Here is a 20395-nt window from a genome sequence, read left to right as displayed (position 1 = left end):
TCCGGAGCCTGTGCTCCGCAACGGGAGAGGCCACAACAGTGAGAGGCCCGCGTACCGCAAAAAAAAAAAAAAAAAAAAAATTCTCATCTGCCTGCTTTTGAAGCCCATGTTCCTTTACATTATCATGTCTCTAATACAATTTAAAATATTTGGACTTGAGATGTTAATGTATCAATATATCTTTAAAAGAGTACCAGGAGAAATATCACAAAATCAACTTCCCAACAGCTGGAAAATAGGAGGCTACTGAATAACCGGAAACAAAATCATTTGTTTGAGGAACAAACCCTCAGAGATGAACAATGATATCCATTCTGTGTTATGGACACTCCTGGGAAACCAAAAGAAATTATTTTTACCAATGGAAAAATAAAAGTGGTCCAAATGCTTACAAAAGACAACATCTCATTAAACTGTAACTTTAAATAAAATATTCTTCTGACACCTGCAGACTGAATTTGAATTCTTGTGACAAATATTTTAGGTGATAAGCAATCTAATAATAACATCAACCACTATGACTTTATCTAGCAAACTCATTCTTTAGAAATTTTGCATGAAACATTTCCTAATTATTTTAATCTTATGTTCTGTTCTCTTCTTTATATAAAAAGGTGATGAAACTCTTGTGTGGTGTTATTCTGATTTAGACCACAGACTGTCTTATGTTGTACAAAACAAAGGCAGCACCTGATACTGTACGTGGTATACAGCAAATACTTATTGTGTTGAATGAGTACTCTTCCATTATATGGGATAGACTTGGGCTAATGGAGTCACTCTGCTGTTCCCTGTCACTGATGCATTTGGAGAGCTCACTGCGTAAGACGCTGTGCAGTCAGTGTTTATGGAACCACCAGAAGTTAATAGGCCATTTGCAGCGACATGGATGGCCCTAGAGATTGTCACACTGAATGAAGTAAGTCAGAGACAAATACCTTAGTATATCGCTTATATGTGGAATCTAAAAAAAGGGTATAAATGAACTCATCTACAAAACAGAAATAGTCACAGATGTAGAAAATAAACTTATGGTTACCAGGGTGTAAGAGGGGGGAGGGATAATTGGGGAGATTGGGATTGACCTATACACACTACTATATATAAAATAGATAACTAATAAGGGCCTACTGTACAGGACAGGGAACTCTACTCAATACTCTGTAATGACCTATTTGGGAAAAGAATCTAAACAAGAGTAGATATAGGTATATGGTACACAGATTCATTTTGCTGTACACATGAAACTAACATAACATTGTAAATCAAATATACTCCAATAAAAATTTAAAAAAATAATTTAATAGGCCCAGGTGGGGATTAAGTCATGGTTACAAACCACACTGGCAATACCACAGAGGCCTTCAAGATGTTTTGCTGATTAGCTTAGGAATGAAAAAAATGTAGGACCTAGAATCAACTGAAAGTATAGCCCAGTTCCAACAACACTCAATTATGTGAAAATCAAATGAGATAATTGATAAAAAAGGTCTTTAACTTTTAAAGCATCTTGCAAATGTTGGTAATTAATACTTTGGCATGTATTTTCTAAAACCATGTTTCCATTAGTATCTCTAACATTTTGGCTACATGGTCCAAAGTCTGTCAATAAATCTGCAGTTCCCTATATGGGTAAGTGTCCTGAAATTTTTGAATGTGTTTTATCTGAATGTTGTGTAGCTAAATGACTGTCTGTAACTATATGATTCTGCTGTTTCATCCCTGCGTTTTAGAGCCTTCACTTTCCTTTTTCCCACTGAGAATTTGAGGAGGACAAGGGTAGACCAGAAAGAGTACTGAGAAAGGATTCTGAATAACTGCCTTATGACTTTAGGGAAATAATTTAAGTTTTCTTAACTTCTGTTTACATACCATTAAATGTGATTTTCTCCCTAACTTATAGTATAGCTGTGAGGATCAAATAAGATAATGTGCTTCATAAACAATCATACACATATAAGAAAATATCTTTCTGAACACCTGTTCATGATTTTGATATTTTTCAGACATTGATGGCAGAATTCTAGATGATTGCATATTTTTACCACAACATTTACATCTTGTAGGTGTTGGTTATGTGTCTCCTCTCCAGTACAGGCAGTGTGGCTTAATTTTTTACTGTCTCTGCAAATTCTTCTATTAACTTGCATCAATCTTTCAGCAAGTATTACTATGTGCTATAATTACATGCAAGTTATGTGAGGGGATGGGATTACCATAGCAAGCTAGCTGCCCAGTCTCTTGTGCTCACAGAACAAATAAACCATCAGAATGTTGCAAAGTCATTCTTTACTACTCAGTGCTTCTCCATGAGATAAAATGTTGGGAATATGAGGAAACTGCATCAGAGTTGAAGAGAAGTCACATAAAGCCAAATGCCTCCACACTCTAGGAATCCCTCCCAGAGCTATTATCTCTATTTTTGCACCTGCTAATTTTGATGAGATAAAAATAGGCAAAGCATCCAGGTTGACTGAGTTCTTATTCAGATAGCCTACAATATAAAAACAATATCGCTGACACCACCTGAATTTTGTAATTATCGTTAAATACTATTTAGAAATAGCCCAATATCATACAGTGGAATGCATTTGGACCCTCAAATGAGAAAGGAAAAGAATGAACTGTGAAAGTTCATGTTAAAATAATTAGCCCCACATTTGCTCATAGCCAAAAATGTGCAATTACATGTATATGCCCCAAACTCTTGGTTTCAAAGAATGATGAAAATTCTTTCAACTCACCTTGATGTAGAAACAAACAAATTTGCTAGAAATGTTGTTTCCCCTGGAATTTGAAGAGCAATGATGACATTAATAACATTCTGTTCTATGTCAAACTGATATAAAAGCTGCAAACATCTGAGAAAAGACTCCCATCCCTAAATGGCAGAAATTATTTAAACCACAGGGCATATAGCACTCTCTCTGGGGACCTTTATCACGGAACGGTTGGAGGTGGGCTTTTTGGGGCAACCTGTAGTTACCCCTCAATTCATCCTGATCAGGTCTTTTACCAAGAGAGTTTTGTTTTCAGTATGTATGTAGTGCAGCAGGCAACTGTTTACCTCAGGGCATGAGAGTTAATCCAGTGCTTTAGAATTAGTGTGCCACAGGCAGCTGTGTTGCCCATGGTAACAAAGACATCTTTTGGGGGAGGGAGCTCTGCAAGTGGCAGGACAGAAGATAATCCCATCAATTTTTGTCAGTGCCCTACTTGAAGGTGTTTTTGCTACATGAATAACAGTCACAAGAAATTGTATAGGATTACAATGTTTTACAATCATTTAGGAATTTGTTTCTGAGATCTCTATATTGTACACGGTAATATAAATAAATCTTTTTTATTTTTAAAATAAATTTAAATAAAGTGGTCTTAAGTAATCATTCAACTGGGAATGACTTACACACTTCTCCTACCTCAGCAAAGAGAGGGAAAATGTGATACTAATTCTTGTCTAACATGTAGGCAAATGTTCTTAGATTGTGTCCTTAAGAAGAAAGCTTTGGACATAGATTAAGACTGGACCACAATGTATGTTTTAAAATGTCATGAAAATGGCTTGGACTAGAATTTCACAAGAGTCTTTTATCTTTCTTCCAACATTCAAAGTATAAATTAAATCTCATTCTAGATTTTATTATTAATAAACATTTCTTGGGATTAGCAGCCTGACCTTTCCAGTAGCCTTGTAATTAGCTCAATTTGTGCCCAGACAGCCCAGTGGAAGATGGATTGCAAAAGAGATAGAGTATGAGAAACCATCGAGGACATTATGGCAATAATCTAGTGAGTAAGGTAGAAGGCAATGAAGACAGGAATGGAAAAGAGGAAGAGAATGAGGAAGAGGAAGAAATATGTATGTATCGAGCACTTCACTTTTTCCAAGCTAAGGGCCAGAAACCACATATAAGTTATCTCAGGTAACTATCCTAATACAACTGAAAGACATATATATCATTGTCCCCATTTTACACACTGTGGGATGGCAGAGGGAACTGTGCAGATGGACTTAGTAGGGGTCTGAATAAATATCTGAGTGAAAAAAAGTAACTTTTCAAAACTGTTTCTGAATATTCCAGCTGAGTCAAACTATACCAATCTTTTTTATTACTGTGCCTGCAATATTGAGGGCATGGATGCTGCTTAGGGAATAGTCGTATTTTTTCAAGGAATTATGTCATTACCAAAATTGAAATATGACTGCCTACATTATGGGATATGTTCTGGACATAATGTCAAGCCTGGTGGAGATTGGTTTGTGAGAACTTTGACTTGCTGTTGTTTCTTGAACATCTTTATAATCTGATTTCAGTTTATTCGAGATTCAGTTTTGGTATTCTCAAAAGTAATAGAGGAAATCCGTCTCTATTCTACACCAAAGGAATATCTCTGAGAAAAAATATGACAAAGAAAGCTCACTTGATTTTCCTGAGATGTATATAATGTATGTGAAAAACCAAGTTATTTTCTTGTATGGACTGGTTTTAAACCAGGCAGATTCTCTGGGTACAAATCTAGGCTCTTCCACTTACTACCTGTGTGACTTTGGACATGTTAGTTAATATTTCTGCTACTCAGTTTTCTCACTTCCAACCTGGGAGTTGTAGTGAACAAGCTATATTAGGCAAAATTGTTTTAATCACCACCCTAGTTTGCATTTATTGGTAACTATTATGTGAAGTATGTGATACATAGATACACGAAGACAAATCAGACATCATCTCTGGCCTTGAGGAGTTTATCATCTAGTGGGGAGGAAGAGACCAAAATTATTTTAATTCAAGGTAGTAAAACTGTTAGAGAGATCTATACATAAGATATTACAAGATAACAAGAGAGAGATAGTAATGATGAGCCACAGGCTATCTGGAGATGAAAACTACCCTGAAACTTAAAGGGTGAACACAATTGAGAAAAGCAAAAATTTTGATAAATGTATTGTAGATAGAGCAGCTGCAATATCAACCTTAAAGAGATATCAATCAGCAAAGTATATTGAAATGCAAACAACATAGTTTATGCAAATCTTTAATACCAAGCCGACAAGATGAGACTTCATTCTTTAGGTGGTGGGGAGTCACTCGAGAGCTTTAAAAAGGAGAGTGACATGGATAAATTTCTTTTTGGAAAGCTCACTCTGGCTGCAGGATGAGGGAGTGGCTGAAGAGGTGGGAAGGAAGGGGCACATTGAAAGCGAAGAGTTTTGTTAGTTGGCTATTTTATTATTTCATGCTAATGAGAATGAGAACTTGCCTGAATTTAGTATCAGATGGTTGTAGTGCAAAATAGGAAATAGATTTCAGAAAAAGTTAGAGATGAGATTAAATGGACCTGGGAATTGGTTGGATGTAGTGGGTAAGGAATAGGATTCAATGATAACTCCAATACAGGAAGACCAAGGAGATGGAGTTGCTTTTTACAAAGCTATGCAATATGGGAAAAAAAAGAATCTGGAAGACAAAATTACAAATTCTTTCTGGAGGAACCTGTTAAATAGTATTTCTACAATGTTTAGGTGGAAATGTGCAGGAAGAAGTTAGATTGCCTTGGGAAAAATTGGGGTTATAGAAATACATTTGTCTCTCACATGCATATATGGGTGAGGGTTCCATCTAAAGCAGGAGAGAATAACATCCAAGGAGACTAAGATTTAAAGCACATAGAGTAGTAGGCTGTAAGAATGGGATACCAGAAATCACCACAGTTTAAGTGGTATGCAGAAGATATGCTCACGGGAGAAACTCAGAAGTAGAGGTCAGAGTGGTAAGAGGATAACTGGTCCCACAGAGGGAAACTAGGAGTTTCAAGAAAGTCAAAGAGCTTATACATACATCCAATAAAAGTTATTGCTGTAGGCCTTTATTCTGGGAACATAAAAGCTTAAACATGTCCATTGATTTTTGACCCTTGCCAGAGCAATTTCAGTTTGTTTGGCACAAAAGCTAACTGCTGTGAGTTGCATTGTAAATGGAAAATGAGGAAGTGGGGACAAGGAGTATAGACTACATTTTCACAAAGGAGAAGAGGGCAATGTGGCTGAAACCACAAGGAGGTATCAGGTCAAGACCGGCAAATTTAGGATGGGAGAGATCTGAGGACATTTAGAAGAAAAAAACACTAGAATGGGGATGTTTGGAAAGGAAGTGATATTGGTGAATGATAGAGCAAGGTCAGCAGGGAGGAGTTGTGTTTGAGAGCAGCAGGAGAGGCAGAGGTAAAGGAGAGAGAACTCACAATTGAGAATAAAAAGGGTAAAGACACTATGTCCAATTTTGCTATCTGCCACTTAGAATTGTGACATTAGACAAGTTACTAAATCAAGTTCCTAATAATTATATCTTCCCACATAAGGGGAGTAGTTTAAATAAAGTAAAGCAAGTAAAACAGGACTTTCAATTAATATTAATATCAATATTGGATTGTAAGTGAAGATGGACAAGGTAATGTGGTGTGTGTGTGTGTGTGTGTGTGTGTGTGTGTGTGTGTGTGTGTGATGGAGAGAAGAGAGCTAAGGAAAACAAAACCTATTTCTTTAAATTTCTTAATATTGTCAGTGAGATCTTTCCCTTTGCTCCTCCCTTTTTCCACATTCCTTGGGATAGAGTGGGGCTGTGTGGTAGACAAAAGGTGTCTAGAAATTTCAACTTTCATCTCAAAATTTGTTGATCATCTGCTATATTCAAAGCCCTCTACCAAGGGAGAGTGTTTAAAAGTAAATTAAGGCAGCCCATTCAAGGCTTAGCCCATTCATGCTCACAATCTAGTAGGGTAGACAGGTAAATATAAAAACACCTAAAGGGTAAACATACTGTGACCTAAAATTGTATCTTTTACCTTTTAAAAGCAAAATAGGATCCAGCTATTTTAGAACACCATTCTACTTTAAGGCCTGAGATATTTGGAACTCTTGAAATGTCATTTGATGTGTAGATACGTTTGACATACATTAAAGGAAGAAGTCACCTAAGAGGTTTGTCAGACCAGAAAAAGTGTGACTTTCTGGCCTGAGAGGGGTTGACAGAAGCCGTTGAGATGATTTATTGATAAGTGATGATGTGAAGCTGTAGTTCAAAGAAGGGTAGAGTCAGCTCTTAATAATAAAAATTCCAATCCATGGGTTTCCTGCATTTCAAAAAAAAAATTTCAGAGATAAAAATAGGATGTAGGCGTGCACACACACACACTCTGATTCCCCAAACACAGATCCAAGAATGGCAGGCTATTTCAAGTTGTATGTGTATATTCCCACTCCATCCCCCTACACTGTCCTTTCCTATCTGTATACCAGTCTCCTCCTTGTTTAACTCTTCTTTAGATTATAGCCGTTTCTCCATCATGCACATATTTGTGTTCCTACACCTGATACAGATTACGTCAGCATATCCATCTGGAATTCTAAGAGTGTAACCCTCATGACCACAGATGCTTCACAATAGAAAGGGGAGTGGGAATCCATTAAAATAATCAGGGATCTCTATGAGATAGCCAAAGAGGGCTGTGGTGTTGGGAGCTAGAAGGTTGGATTGGGTTATAATTTCACATGGCACCTCAGCTGTGCTTCACTCCAGAATCAGCTTCTCTTCCCAGTTCAACATCAAGTAGCTGAAAGGCTTAAGCCAGTTTTACTGTTCTTGTTGCTGAGCTCAAAGGACAGGAAATCATTACAGGAAAAACATTTCTAGCAAAGGTCACTTTAATAGAAAATTACATCAATCACCTCGAGGAAAAAAATACATTTCAATTGATGTCATCCGTCCATGGGATAACATCCATTTTAGTTTCTGACTTGGGTTTTTAAAAGTTAGTCTAACTTTTGGAGAAATCACATCAAAAAGTAACCATGCCTTCAACAGTGATTTCAATCTTTTGAAAAGGAAGTGATGGTTATTAGCTATTTCATGTCAGAAGCTAAATGGTTACCTGCTTAGAAGAGGAAGATATTTTTTTGGGATATACTCCAATGGAATGGTAAAAGGAGCATTCCAGAGCTTTCAGAGTTAGAAGATGAAGTGATTAGTTTTTCAGCATACTTTCTTACATGATTGAAATGTGGCAGATACACAGCTTAAAGATAGTGATAATTTTTTCTATGTATTTTAAGTAAATGCCATTTACTTTCTAAAAATGTCTTACAGTCCTTTCTCAGTGTCCATGGGATATTAGTTCCAGGACCCCTTGCAGCTACCAAAATCTACAGATGATAAAGTCCCTTACTGTCCCCTCTCTATCCATGGATTCAACCGATTGTGAATTCCATCTGTGGATATGGAGGGCCAACTGTATTAACTTAACTTTACTCTACTCAGTCCAGACCCCTTTCCCCTTTCATTCCTCCCAAATATTTCCAAATCTAGACAGTGGCTGAAATAACTTCTCAAACATCTCCTATATAAAACTATATAGAATATTTAACACTCATATTAAGTGAAGATTTATCATGTAGGCAAATTGCTGCAAATGATTCTATCTGAATAATCAACCTTAAGAGGCCAGGGTGTCCCCGACTCCCAAACTATACACATACTCTAGCCTTGGTCTCTGAGCCTTCCTTTCCCTTACAGGCAACCAAAGTGCAAAGTCTCATCACTACAGCTTGGAAAGTACTTGCTTGAACTCTAAGAACAACTTCTATCTGCCCTATTGCAATGAATCCTAAAGTGTGGTCCCCAGACTAGTGATATCAGCGTCACCTAAGAGACTTCAGGCTTCACCTCAGACTCACTGAATCAAAAACTCTGGAAGTAGAACCCAGCAATCCATGTGTCAGCAAGCTCTCCATGTGATCTGGATGTACACTAAAGTCTGAGAACCATGGCCATTTGGAATCAAATAAGAATGTGTCCCACCTTTCTCTTCTCTACCCAACAGCTCTGGGCCCCTGGAACTGATACAAATGAAAAAGATTATTTTAGAAAATGTGCTGGAAGGAATGGCTGGAGAGGTTCTAGGGCTCAGCTAAAAGTTCTGTTTCACTGGCACAGGAAGCTTCTGTTTCCCATTGCCAGGTTCAGAAAAATAAGCAGGCCAATGGCCACCACAGGCAAACCCCTACCAAATCTGAAAGGATTTACGCTGGTGAGTAAGTCTATCTTGTACAATGATCTGGAAGCACAGTGACCACTTTAATCTGGCAGGATGTAAACTGAACTGGGTGGGCTGTTTGATCATAATACCTCACAATGCTTCTTCAGGGCCTTACTTGGGTCCACTATACAGTTGACACTTAAACAACAGAGGCTTGAATTGGGTGGGCCAAATTGTGTGCATATTTTTTTCAATAGTAAATACTACCGACCTACACAATCTGCAACTATTTGAATCTGAGGATGCGGAACTGTGGATACAGAGGAACCACATACACTGAAGGCTAACTATAAGTTATACTCAGAGTTTTGACTGCCAGGAAGGTCAGCATTCCTAATCTTATGTTGTTCAAGGATCAACTGCATTCAGCAAAGAAGTAAAATGAAGCAACTTGCAAAGTGTTGTCCCAAGGATGGCCTGGCTCTCCATATGCTCACCACAATGTTTTTCTCCCTGTGTCTTGAGGCCAGGGGAATCAAGCCAGAACAAATGAGTTCATATTTCTATTATCATGAGGAGATGAAGGCAACTGGGAAGAACCACAACCTCTTGGAATTTAATAGCTGGTAAACTTCCTCAACTGGGGAAGATTTCTGAAAATTCTCTTTTCTCTGTAAATTTGTATATTCTTATTACAAATATCACTCCCACCCCACCTCCAGTCATAGAGATCCTTTCATATAAAAACGTGTTATTTCATCAGTTATTAGAGATTCTGCCCAAAATGTCTTCTCATCAGTTAGGTTTATTTATCTTATCTACATTTTTATGATTTGACTAGATTTTGTAAATGTTTTCTCTAATGGTACTATGTTAGGTCAGAAAACCAACATACAAAAAAGCCTTAGCAGAATTATAACATAACCACCAAAAGGAAAACTTTGGTTTTAGTAATTTTTTCCACATTACAAAGGAATGAAAAATGCTGCTGAAAAATCTCAGTGCCAAAGAGATACTGTAAAATGTGCTGTGGTGGAATTACATTGAGTTTTCTGGGAATTTAGAAGAATAAGTTTCAGCTTATCATATGAGCAGTATCATCCTCAAAACTAATGGCAACAAAACATTTGCATTCCAAACCCAAGGGAAATTCCATTTTGAGAGCCAAAGGAGATGCAGACAGAGCCTCGGGTTCCTCCTCTCTTGGATCTGACTTAATACCACTTTTAGTTCCATCACTGGGGAAGGAAGGAATGATGTGGAGTTGACTATGCCTTTTTAAGGGAGGAAAATATCAATAATATTTAACCTACCCTTCTGAGTTCTTATCTGAGACCCCTGTAATAAAACATAAACAGAAGTTTATTAACACATATACCTCATATATGCATGGGAGATACAAAGGGAAGAATGATTAGCTCCCCAAACTAGCTTAGAATTCAGACTGAAATACCATCTGCATACTGAAAGAAGAGGAGGAATGTAGGCCTCTTAGGGGAAACTAAATGATTTTTAGGAAAGATGAATGGGCCCTTTAGATGGGAGGTACAGCTGTGATAAAGTTTATCTGGGTGTAGTGTTGACTTCTAGTCTCTTCTCCTATGATGAGAATCAATCATTCCTGATTGATGAAACTCCAGGGAGAGGATTTATGACAATCCAGTTCTTTATGGAGGACTTGTCTTTAGGCAGATAAGGGGAGTTCAGAGAGAGCCTCTCCCTGAATTTTCTGTATTTCAAATACCTACAGCTCAACATAGCCAATATACCAAAATGGCATATTTTGTAGTGACATGTTCTGAACTCCTGTAGTCATATATTGGGGTGGTATATTCTCCTACCCTTCACTTTCCTATCTTGACCTCTCTTCAACTGGCAGAAATCTCAAGATGTTTCCAAGATGGTTCTTTCTAGGTCTCTAAACTTGATGTGGGAAGATTCATGCTCTTTGGTCTTATGGTGAGAACATTTAACCTTAGGGTCGGGTATCCACTTTCCAGATTCCTTCCAAAGCTCCTAAAATCCAAATATATAGGGTAGAGATAATAAGTAGTGTTTGTGAATGTTGGACAAATCTCTCTACAGGCAACAGAAGATCTTAATCCATAGTCAGACTGGGAAGACCTGGGGACCGTTGTCTTTCTCTGCCTATTGACTTATGTATAGTGAGCTAGAATGATGGTTTGGCCCCAGGTGAGCTCTGTTACAAACCCTGGGCAAGATGTCATAAATATTGGATTATGTCTTTTAAAATTTTAGGGAGCTTTCTATTCTAGAAAAGAGACTTACCAAAAATTTTCTAGTGTACCTGTCTTGTCAAAACATCTGCCAGAATAACTCCTTGTTCTCCTTTTACCAAGGGAGAATGTTATCACTCTTATCCACCCAATGGCCGGGCAGGTCCCACTGGTCAGTGAGACTCTGTTGGGATCCCAGAATAACTTTGAAATGTAACGAGAGATGCTCTCCTGTGGAAATACCTATAATCCTAGTACAAATGCTGTCATTTTTTCTTCTTTCCACACTCAACCGCTAATGCCTTTGGGGAAACAAGATATCTTAGAGAATAGCTATCAGCTGAACATTAGTCTACTTACCTTGACATTAGATAAGGACTGGGTTACATAAAACAAGAGAGTTGATTCCATAAGGAAATTCAATGTCCTTACCACTCTTGGACAATAAACATTAGAATGTAAATACAGTATTCTCACAAAGGACCTTTCACTTGCCTTGAAATTCTACTGTGAAAAATCTTCATGTATAAATAAGTGAATATTTTTAATAAATTTGACTTGCAAAGAGACAAACCTTTGCTTTCCTTCTTTTCTGAACAACTCAGTTTTCTGCATTAGCCCCTGAGAACCACATTTAAAAAATGAAATTCATGAGAACTGACTTTCTAAATGTTGCTGTATTCCCCCTTAGAACCAAAATGAAAGTAAAAATTATTATGGTTACTCAACAATCTTAGTGTACTTGGATAATATTTTGAGATATTATGTATTTTCTGTTCTTTATCATTTCCCTTTGTTCCCTTCCATTCTGGCAGTTAGCTGGTTCTGTTCCACATTGCCTTAGGGCCTACATGTGATAAGTAGAAAAAGTAATGTAAAGATGACTTAGTAGTTACGTGTGGATTCCAGAGTCAACATGCCCTGGTTCTAAGTATCACTGGCTATTTAATAAGTATCACTGGCTATTTTACCCAATGTGTGACATTGGGTAAAATATTTAACTCTCTGTTCCTCAGATTTTTATCTGCTATATATAAATAATGATGGTATCAGTCTCATAAAGTTTTAATATTGAGATACTATATTTAAAAAGATTTAACCATGCTTTAAAATGGTAATGATAATGATTGACACTTATAGAGCACTTACTTTGTGTTTGATACCATTCTAAGATACATAGTGACTCATTTAATATATGCAGGCATATTGTGCTTTACGTATTATATACTAACACCACCACCACCATCATTATCATTCTTAAACAGATGAGGAAATGATGGCATACCACAGTTGATTGGCTGCAGTTCTGATGAAGTTGGCTGGGATCAGATGACTCCACTCCAGGCTATAGGGTAGGTTCAGGACTGCTCCGAGCATTTATTATTGGAACTGTTGCTATCAGAACTTGTACTTCTCATAGTGAATCATAAGAACACAACAGAAAAAGCCATATTCAATAACACATTTAAAATCTCTGCTTGTGTCACATCACTATTAAGACCAGTGGCAAATCTTAAGGAAGTAAACTCTGCTGACCATCAGGCCTCGACAAAGGTGAGAAAGTATAATTTTAATGAGAGGAAGAGAATGAGAATTAAAAGCATTAATCCACTCTACCATATAGAGAAAATAGATATGCAAAGAAGTATTTATAATATGATACAATGAAGTCACATTTAAACTGAATGTTAGAATAGAAAGTCAGTGAGTCAGAAGAAAATTGTATATAGTTTAAAATTTTTCCAGAAAACCCTTTAGGAAGACACCTTTGTTGAAGACTGAGTCGTTCATAAAATCCTACTATGAGAGGTTTCTCTTCAGTGTGGGAAGACATCATTGTTTTATTGGTTGATCACCAAATCAAATATAAGCCTATGTACAGGGGTCATGTTGAATGAACCCAGTGTGATGCTGAGATCCTACTTTCTGAGATGTAGGTAATTGAGAACAGCTATGGGAACCAGTCTACGAACTCGTGCTCATTAGGGACATTTGCTTTGAAAGGAAGGGAATATGCCAGGGTACTATAAAACCATCCTCTGTTTAAAATAAATATTTTCCTCAGATTGGTTCAAGATGGCAGAGTAGAAGGATGTGTGCTCACTCCTTCTTGTGAGAGCACCAGAATCACAACTAACTTCTAAACAATCACCAACAGGCAGACTCTAGAACTCACCAAAAAGATACCCCACATTTAAAGACAAAGGAGAAACCACAATGAGATTGTCGGAGGAGCACAATCACAATAAAATCAAATGCCATAACCGCTGGGTGGGTGACTCACAAACTGGAGAACACTTATACCACAGAAGTCCACACATTGGAATGAAGGCTATGAGCCCCATGTCAAACTTCCCAGCCTGGAGGTCTGGCAATGGGAGGAGGAATGCCTAGAGAATCAGACTTTGAAGGTTAGCGGGATTTAATTGAAGGACTTGACGAGATTGAGGGAAAAAGAGACTCCACTCTTGGAGGGCACACAAAAAGTATTATGCCCATCAGGACCCAGGGGAAGGAGCAGTGACCCCATAGGGACTGAATGAGACCTATCTGCTAGTGTTAGAGGGTCTCCTGCAGAGGTGGGGGTGGTTGTGGCTCACCATGGGGACAAGGACACTGGCAGCAGAAGTTCTGGGAAGTACTCCTTGGTATGAGCCTTCCCAGAGTCCGCCATTAGCTCCAACAAAGACCCAAGTAGGCTCCAGGGCTGGGTAGCCTGAGGCCAAACAACCAACAGGGAGGGAACTCAGTCCCACCCACCAGAAGACAAGCAGATTAAAGTTTCACTGAATTCTGCCTACCAGAGTAACACCCAGCTCACCCACCACCAGTCCCTCCAATCAGAAAACTTGCACAAGCCTCTTAGACAGCCTCATCCACCAGAGAGCAGACAGCAGAAGCAAGAAAATTACAATCTGCAACCTGTGGAAAGAAAGCCACATTCACATAAAGATAAACAGAATGAAATGCAGATGACAATGTACCACATGAAGGAACAAGATAAAACCCCAGAAAAACAATTAAATGAAGTGGAGATAGGAAACCTTCTGGAAAAAGAATTCAGAATAATGATAGTGAAGATGATCCAGGACCTCAGAAAAAGAATGGAGGCAAAGATCAAGAAGATGCAAGAAATGTTTAACAAAGACCTAGAAGAAATAAAGAACAAATGCCTAAACAGAGATGAACAATACAATAACTGAAGTGAAAAATACACTAGAAGGAATCAATAGCAGAATAACTGAGGCAGAAGAATGGATAAGTAATCTGGAAGACTGAATGTTGGAATTCACTGCCATGGAACAGAATAAAGAAAAAAGAATGAAAAGAAATGAAGACAGACTAAGAGACCTCTGGGACAACATTAAATCAACAAAATTCACAATATAGGGGTCCCAGAAGGAGAAGAGAGAGAGAAAGGACACCAGAAAATATTTGAAGAGATTATAGTCAAAAACTTCTCTAACATGGGAAAGGAAATAGGCACCCAAGTCCAGGAAGTGCAGAGAGTCCCAGGCAGGATAAACCCAAGGAGAAACATGCTGAGACACATAGCAATCGAACTGACAAAAATTAGAGACAAAGAAAAATTCTTGAAAGAAACAAAGGAAAAACAACAAATAATATACAAGGGAACTCCCAAAAGTTTAACAGCTGATTTCTCAGCAGAAACTCTACAAGCCAGAAGGGAGTGGCATGATATACTTAAAGTGATGAAAGGGAAGATCCTACAACCAAGATTACTTTGCCCAGCAGGCATCTCATTCAGATTTGATGGAGAAATCAAAAGATTTACAGACAAGCAAAAGCTAAGAGAATTCAGCACCACCAAACCAGCTCTACAACAAATGCTAAAGGACCTTCTCTAAGTGGGAAACACAAGAGAAGAAAATGACCTACAAAAACAAACCCATTACAATAAAGAAAATGGTAATGGGAACATACATATCAATAATTACCTTAAAGATGGATGGATTAAAGGCTCCAACCAAAAGACACAGGCTCGCTGAAAGGATACAAAAACAAGACCCATATATATGCTGTCTACAAGAGACCCACTTCAGACGTAGGGACACATACAGACTGAAAGTGAGGGGATGGAAAAAGATATTCCATGCAAATGGAAATCAAAAGAAAGTTGGAGTAGCACTACTTTATCAGATAAAATAGATTTTAAAATAAAGAATGTTACAGGAGATAAGGAAGGACACTACATAATGATCAAGGGATCAATCCAAGAAGAGGATATAATAATTATAAATATATATGCACCCAAAATAGGAGCACCTCAATACATAAGGCAACTGCTAATAGCTATAAAAGAGGAAATTGACAGTAATAGCGGGAGAATTTAATACCTCACTTACACCAATGGACAGATAATCCAAAATGAAAATTAATAAGGAAACACAAGCTTTAAATGACACAATAGACCAGATAGATTTAACTGATATTTATAGGACATTCCATCCGAAAACAACAGATTACACTTTCTTCTCAAGTGCACTTCGAACATTCTCCAGGATAGATCATATCTTGGGTCACAAATCAAGCCTTGGTAAATTTAAGAACACTGAAATCATATCAAGCATCTTTCCCGACCACAACGCTATGAGATTAGAAATCAATTACAGGGAAAAAAGCATGAAAACCAAAAAACACATGGAGGCTAAACAATATGTTACTGAATAACCAAGAGATCACTGAAGAAATCAAAGAGGAAATTGAAAAATACCTAGAGACAAAAGACAATGAAAACACAATGATCCAAAACCTATGGGTTGCAGCAAAAGCAGATCTAAGAGGGAAATTTATAGTTATACAAGCCTACCTCAAGAAACAAGAAAAATTTCAAATAAACAATCTAACCTTACACCTAAAGGAACTAGAGAAAGAAGAACAAGCAAAACCCAAAGTTAGCAGAAGGAAAGAAATCATAAAGATCAGAGCAGAAATAAATGAAATAGAGACAAAGAAAACAGTAGCAAAGATCAATAAAGCTAAAAGCTGGTTCTTTGAGAAGATAAACAAAATTGATAAACCATTAGCCAGACTCATCAAGAAAAAGAGGGGTGAGCTTCCCTGGTGGTACAGTGGTTGAGAGTCCACCTGCAGATGCAGGGGACCCGGGTTCGTGCCCCGGTCAGGGAAGATCCCACATGCCATGGAGTGGCTGGGCCTGTGAGCCATGGCAGCTGAGCCTGCACGTCTGAAGCCTATGCTCCAGGCTTGGATGCGGATGTCCACTCTCACCACTATTATTCAACATAGTTTTGGAAGTCCTAGCCATGGCAATCAGAGAAGAAAAATAAATAAATAAATACAAATTGGAAAAGAAGAAGTAAAGCTGTCACTGTTTGCAGATGACATGATACTATACATAGAGAATCCTATAGATGCCACCAGAAAACTACTTGGGCTAATCAGTGAATTTGGTAAAGTTACAGGATATGAAATTAATGCACAAAGATCCCTTGCATTCCTGTACACTAATAATGAAAGATCAGAAAGAGAAACTAAGGAAATAATCCCATTCACCACTGCAACAAAAAGAATAAAATACTTAGGAATAAACCTGCCTAAGGAGTTAAAAGACCTGTACTCAGAAAACTATAAGATACTGATGAAAGATGACAGAAACAGATGCAGAGATATACTATGTTCTTGGATTGGAATAATCAATATTGTGAAAATGACTATTCTACCCACAGCAGTCTACAGATTCAATGCAATCCCTATCAAATTACCACTGACATTTTTTACAGAAGTAGAACAAAAAAATCTTAATATTTATATGGAGACAGAAAAGACCCCAAATAGCCAAAGCTATCTTTAGGGAAATAAATGGAGCTGTAGGAATCAGGCTCCCTGACTTCAGACTATAGTACAAAGCTACAGTAATCAAGACAATATGGTACTGGCACAAAAACAAAAATATAGTTCAGTGGAAAACATAGAAAGCCCAGAGATAATCCCACACACCTATGGTCAACTAATCTGTGACAAAGGAGGCAAGGATATACAATGGAGAAAAGACAATCACTCCAATAAGTGGTACTGGGAAAACTTGACAGCTACATGCAAAAAATGAGATTAGAACACTCCCTAACACCATACAGAAGAATAAATTTTAAATGGATTAAAGACCTAAATGTAAGACTGGACACTATAAAACCCTTAGAGGAAAACTAGGAAGAACACTCTTTGACATAAATCACAGCAAGATCTTTTTTGGCCCACCTTTTAGAGTAATGGAAATAAAAACAAAAATAAACAAATAGGACCTAATGAAACTTAAAAGCTTTTGCACAGCAAAGGAAACTATAAACAAGATGAAAAGACAACCCTTAGAATGGGAGAAAATATTTGCAAATGAATCAATGGACAAAGCATTAATTTCCAAAATATATAAGCATCTCATGGAGTTCAATATTAAAAAAATAAACAACCCAATCCAAAAATGGGAAGAAGACCCAAATAGACATCTCTCCAAAGAAGATATACAGATGGCCAAGAGGCACATGAAAATCTGCTCAGCATCACTAATCATTAGAGAAATGCAAATCAAAACTACAATGAGGTATCACCTCACACCAGTTAGAATGGGCATCATTAGAAAATCTACAAACAACAGATCCTGGAGAGGGTGTGGAGAAAAGGGAACCCTCTTGCACTGTTGGTGGGAATGTAAATTTATACAGCCACTATGGAAAACAGCATGGAGGTTCCTTAAAAAACTAAAAACAGAATTACCGGGGCTTCCCTGGTGGCGCAGTGGTTGAGAGTCCGCCTGCCGATGCAGGGGACACGGGTTCGTGCCCCGGTCCGGGAGGATCCCACATGCCGCAGAGCGGCTGGGCCCGTGAGCCATGGCCGCTGAGCCTGTGCGTCCGGAGCCTGTGCTCCGTAACGGGAGAGGCCACAACAGTGAGAGGCCCGCGTACAGCAAAACAAACAAAAAAAAAAAAAAACAAAAAAACAGAATTACCATATGACCCAGAAATCCTACTACTGAGCATATACCCAGAGAAAACCATAATTCAAAAAGACACATGCACCCCAGTGTTCATTGCAGCACTATTTACAATAGCCAGGTCATGGAAGCAACCTAAATGTCCATCAACAGACGAATGGATAAAGAAGATGTGGTTCATATATACAATCGAATATTACTCAGCCATAAAAAGGAACGAAAGTGGGTCATTTATAGAGACGTGGATGGATCTAGAGACTGTCATGCAGAGTTAAGTAAGTCAGAAAGAGAAAAACTAGTATTGTATATTAATGCATATATGTGAAATCTAGAAAAATGGTACAGATGAACTTGTTTGCAAGGCAGAAACAGAGACACAGATGTAGAGAACAAATGTATGGGCACCAACGGGGGAAAGTGGGGGCGGGTGGTGGTGGTGGGATGAATTGGGAGATTGGGATTGACATATATACACTAATATGTATAAAATAGATAACTAATAAGAACCTGTTACATTAAAAAAATTAATAAAATAGAATTCAAAAAAAATTTTTCCTCACTCTGTGTCTTTCTCTGTCTCTGTGTCTCTGTCTCTTTCTCTGTCTCTCTCTTTCTCTCTGACTCTGTTTATCCTCAATTTACATCCATGGTACGGTTAGTTGAATTTGTATTATTAAGTGAATGTTTAGTCTAGTAACTGGAGACGTATACTAGGAGAAATAACTATCAACTAGACTACAAATCATTCCTGGAGGAGAGAAAGCCTATGGATGTTTTGTGGATGCCTGCAAAGATAAGGCACTAGGCTGACCTACAGTATATGAATCACAATTAAGCTGAAACTTAAAAATCGGCAGGGATTTAAATATACAGAAATATGAAGGAAGGGTATTCCAGGTGGAAAGAACAGTTTGAACAAATGCACAGAGGAAGGAAAATTAAATAACTGAGACTAATCCCAATTCATAATAAGTTAACGAATAAGAGTCAAGAATCAATTACCAGGGGGTTATTTTTACTGAAATATGTAATGTCATTCAGAGCTGATATTTACAATGGTAGAATGCTATTAGCAGAGGAATATGTTTAAACAATCATTAGGGCAAATTCTTTTAAATTCTCGAAATAACAGTTTTAACAGTGGCTTAAAAAATTATTTTCAGAGTAACACCGCCATTTAAAAAATAAACTTTGACTCACTATAAAACCTGACTATGGGTCATCTATTTAAATTATAAGTATGTTTATTGAACATTAGATAACCTTCCAACAATAAATTGACACTAGAAAAAATCAAGTTTAAGGGGCTTCCCTGGTGGCGCAGTGGTTGAGAATCTGCCTTCTAATGCAGGGGACATGGGTTCGAGCCCTGGTCTGGGAGGATCCCACATGCCGCGGAGCAACTAGGCCTGTGAGCCAAAACTACTGAGCCTGCGCGTCTGGAGGCTGTGCTCCGCAACAAGAGAGGCCACCATAGTGAGAGGCCTGTATACCGCGATGAAGGGTGGCCCCCACTTGCCACAACTAGAGAAAGCCCTCACACAGAAACGAAGACCAAACACAGCAAAAAATAATAAATTAATTAACAAAACTCACTCCAAATTTCATACACAATGAAAACTACTATTTAAAAAAAAATCAAGTTTAAAATAATTAAGGAAGCAAGCCTGGCATTAGGATTATAAACTTTGATTTAATTTATAGAAAATAACAGTTGCCATTTTATAGTAAGACAAATATAAAGGGCTACTTGTACAGCATGTTGAGGCATCTAAATAAAAGCGAATTTCTCCACATGATTTGTATTTTACCTAAAAGGTAGATAAAACTCTGCATTTCCCAGCTTTTCAAGGTGAATAATAATTCCAAAAAGTTCAAAATTTGAATTTCTTCAAACATGAGAGTGGATACTAGGAGATATATATAGATTAGATATAAATATAGATATAGATGCTATAAAGTATCACATAAATCTGATAACTGATAATGCAACAAATGGCCTTACTATGTGTCTTGTTCTATGATTTGTAGGACCATTTAGTAAATTTAATGTCCCTAAATCTCAAAATTCTGAAAGCAAAACTCTCTACTATCCATTTTCTTTACATCTTTAATTATTAATCCAACAACAGAAAACAGACTTCTTTTAATCAATATT

The sequence above is a fragment of the Lipotes vexillifer genome, unplaced genomic scaffold (assembly GCF_000442215.2).
Source record: "Lipotes vexillifer unplaced genomic scaffold, Lipotes_vexillifer_v1.1 scaffold393, whole genome shotgun sequence".
NCBI lineage: Eukaryota > Metazoa > Chordata > Mammalia > Artiodactyla > Lipotidae > Lipotes > Lipotes vexillifer.
The sequence above is the reverse complement of the archived record's forward strand: the minus strand, read 5'-3'. Positions refer to the sequence as shown.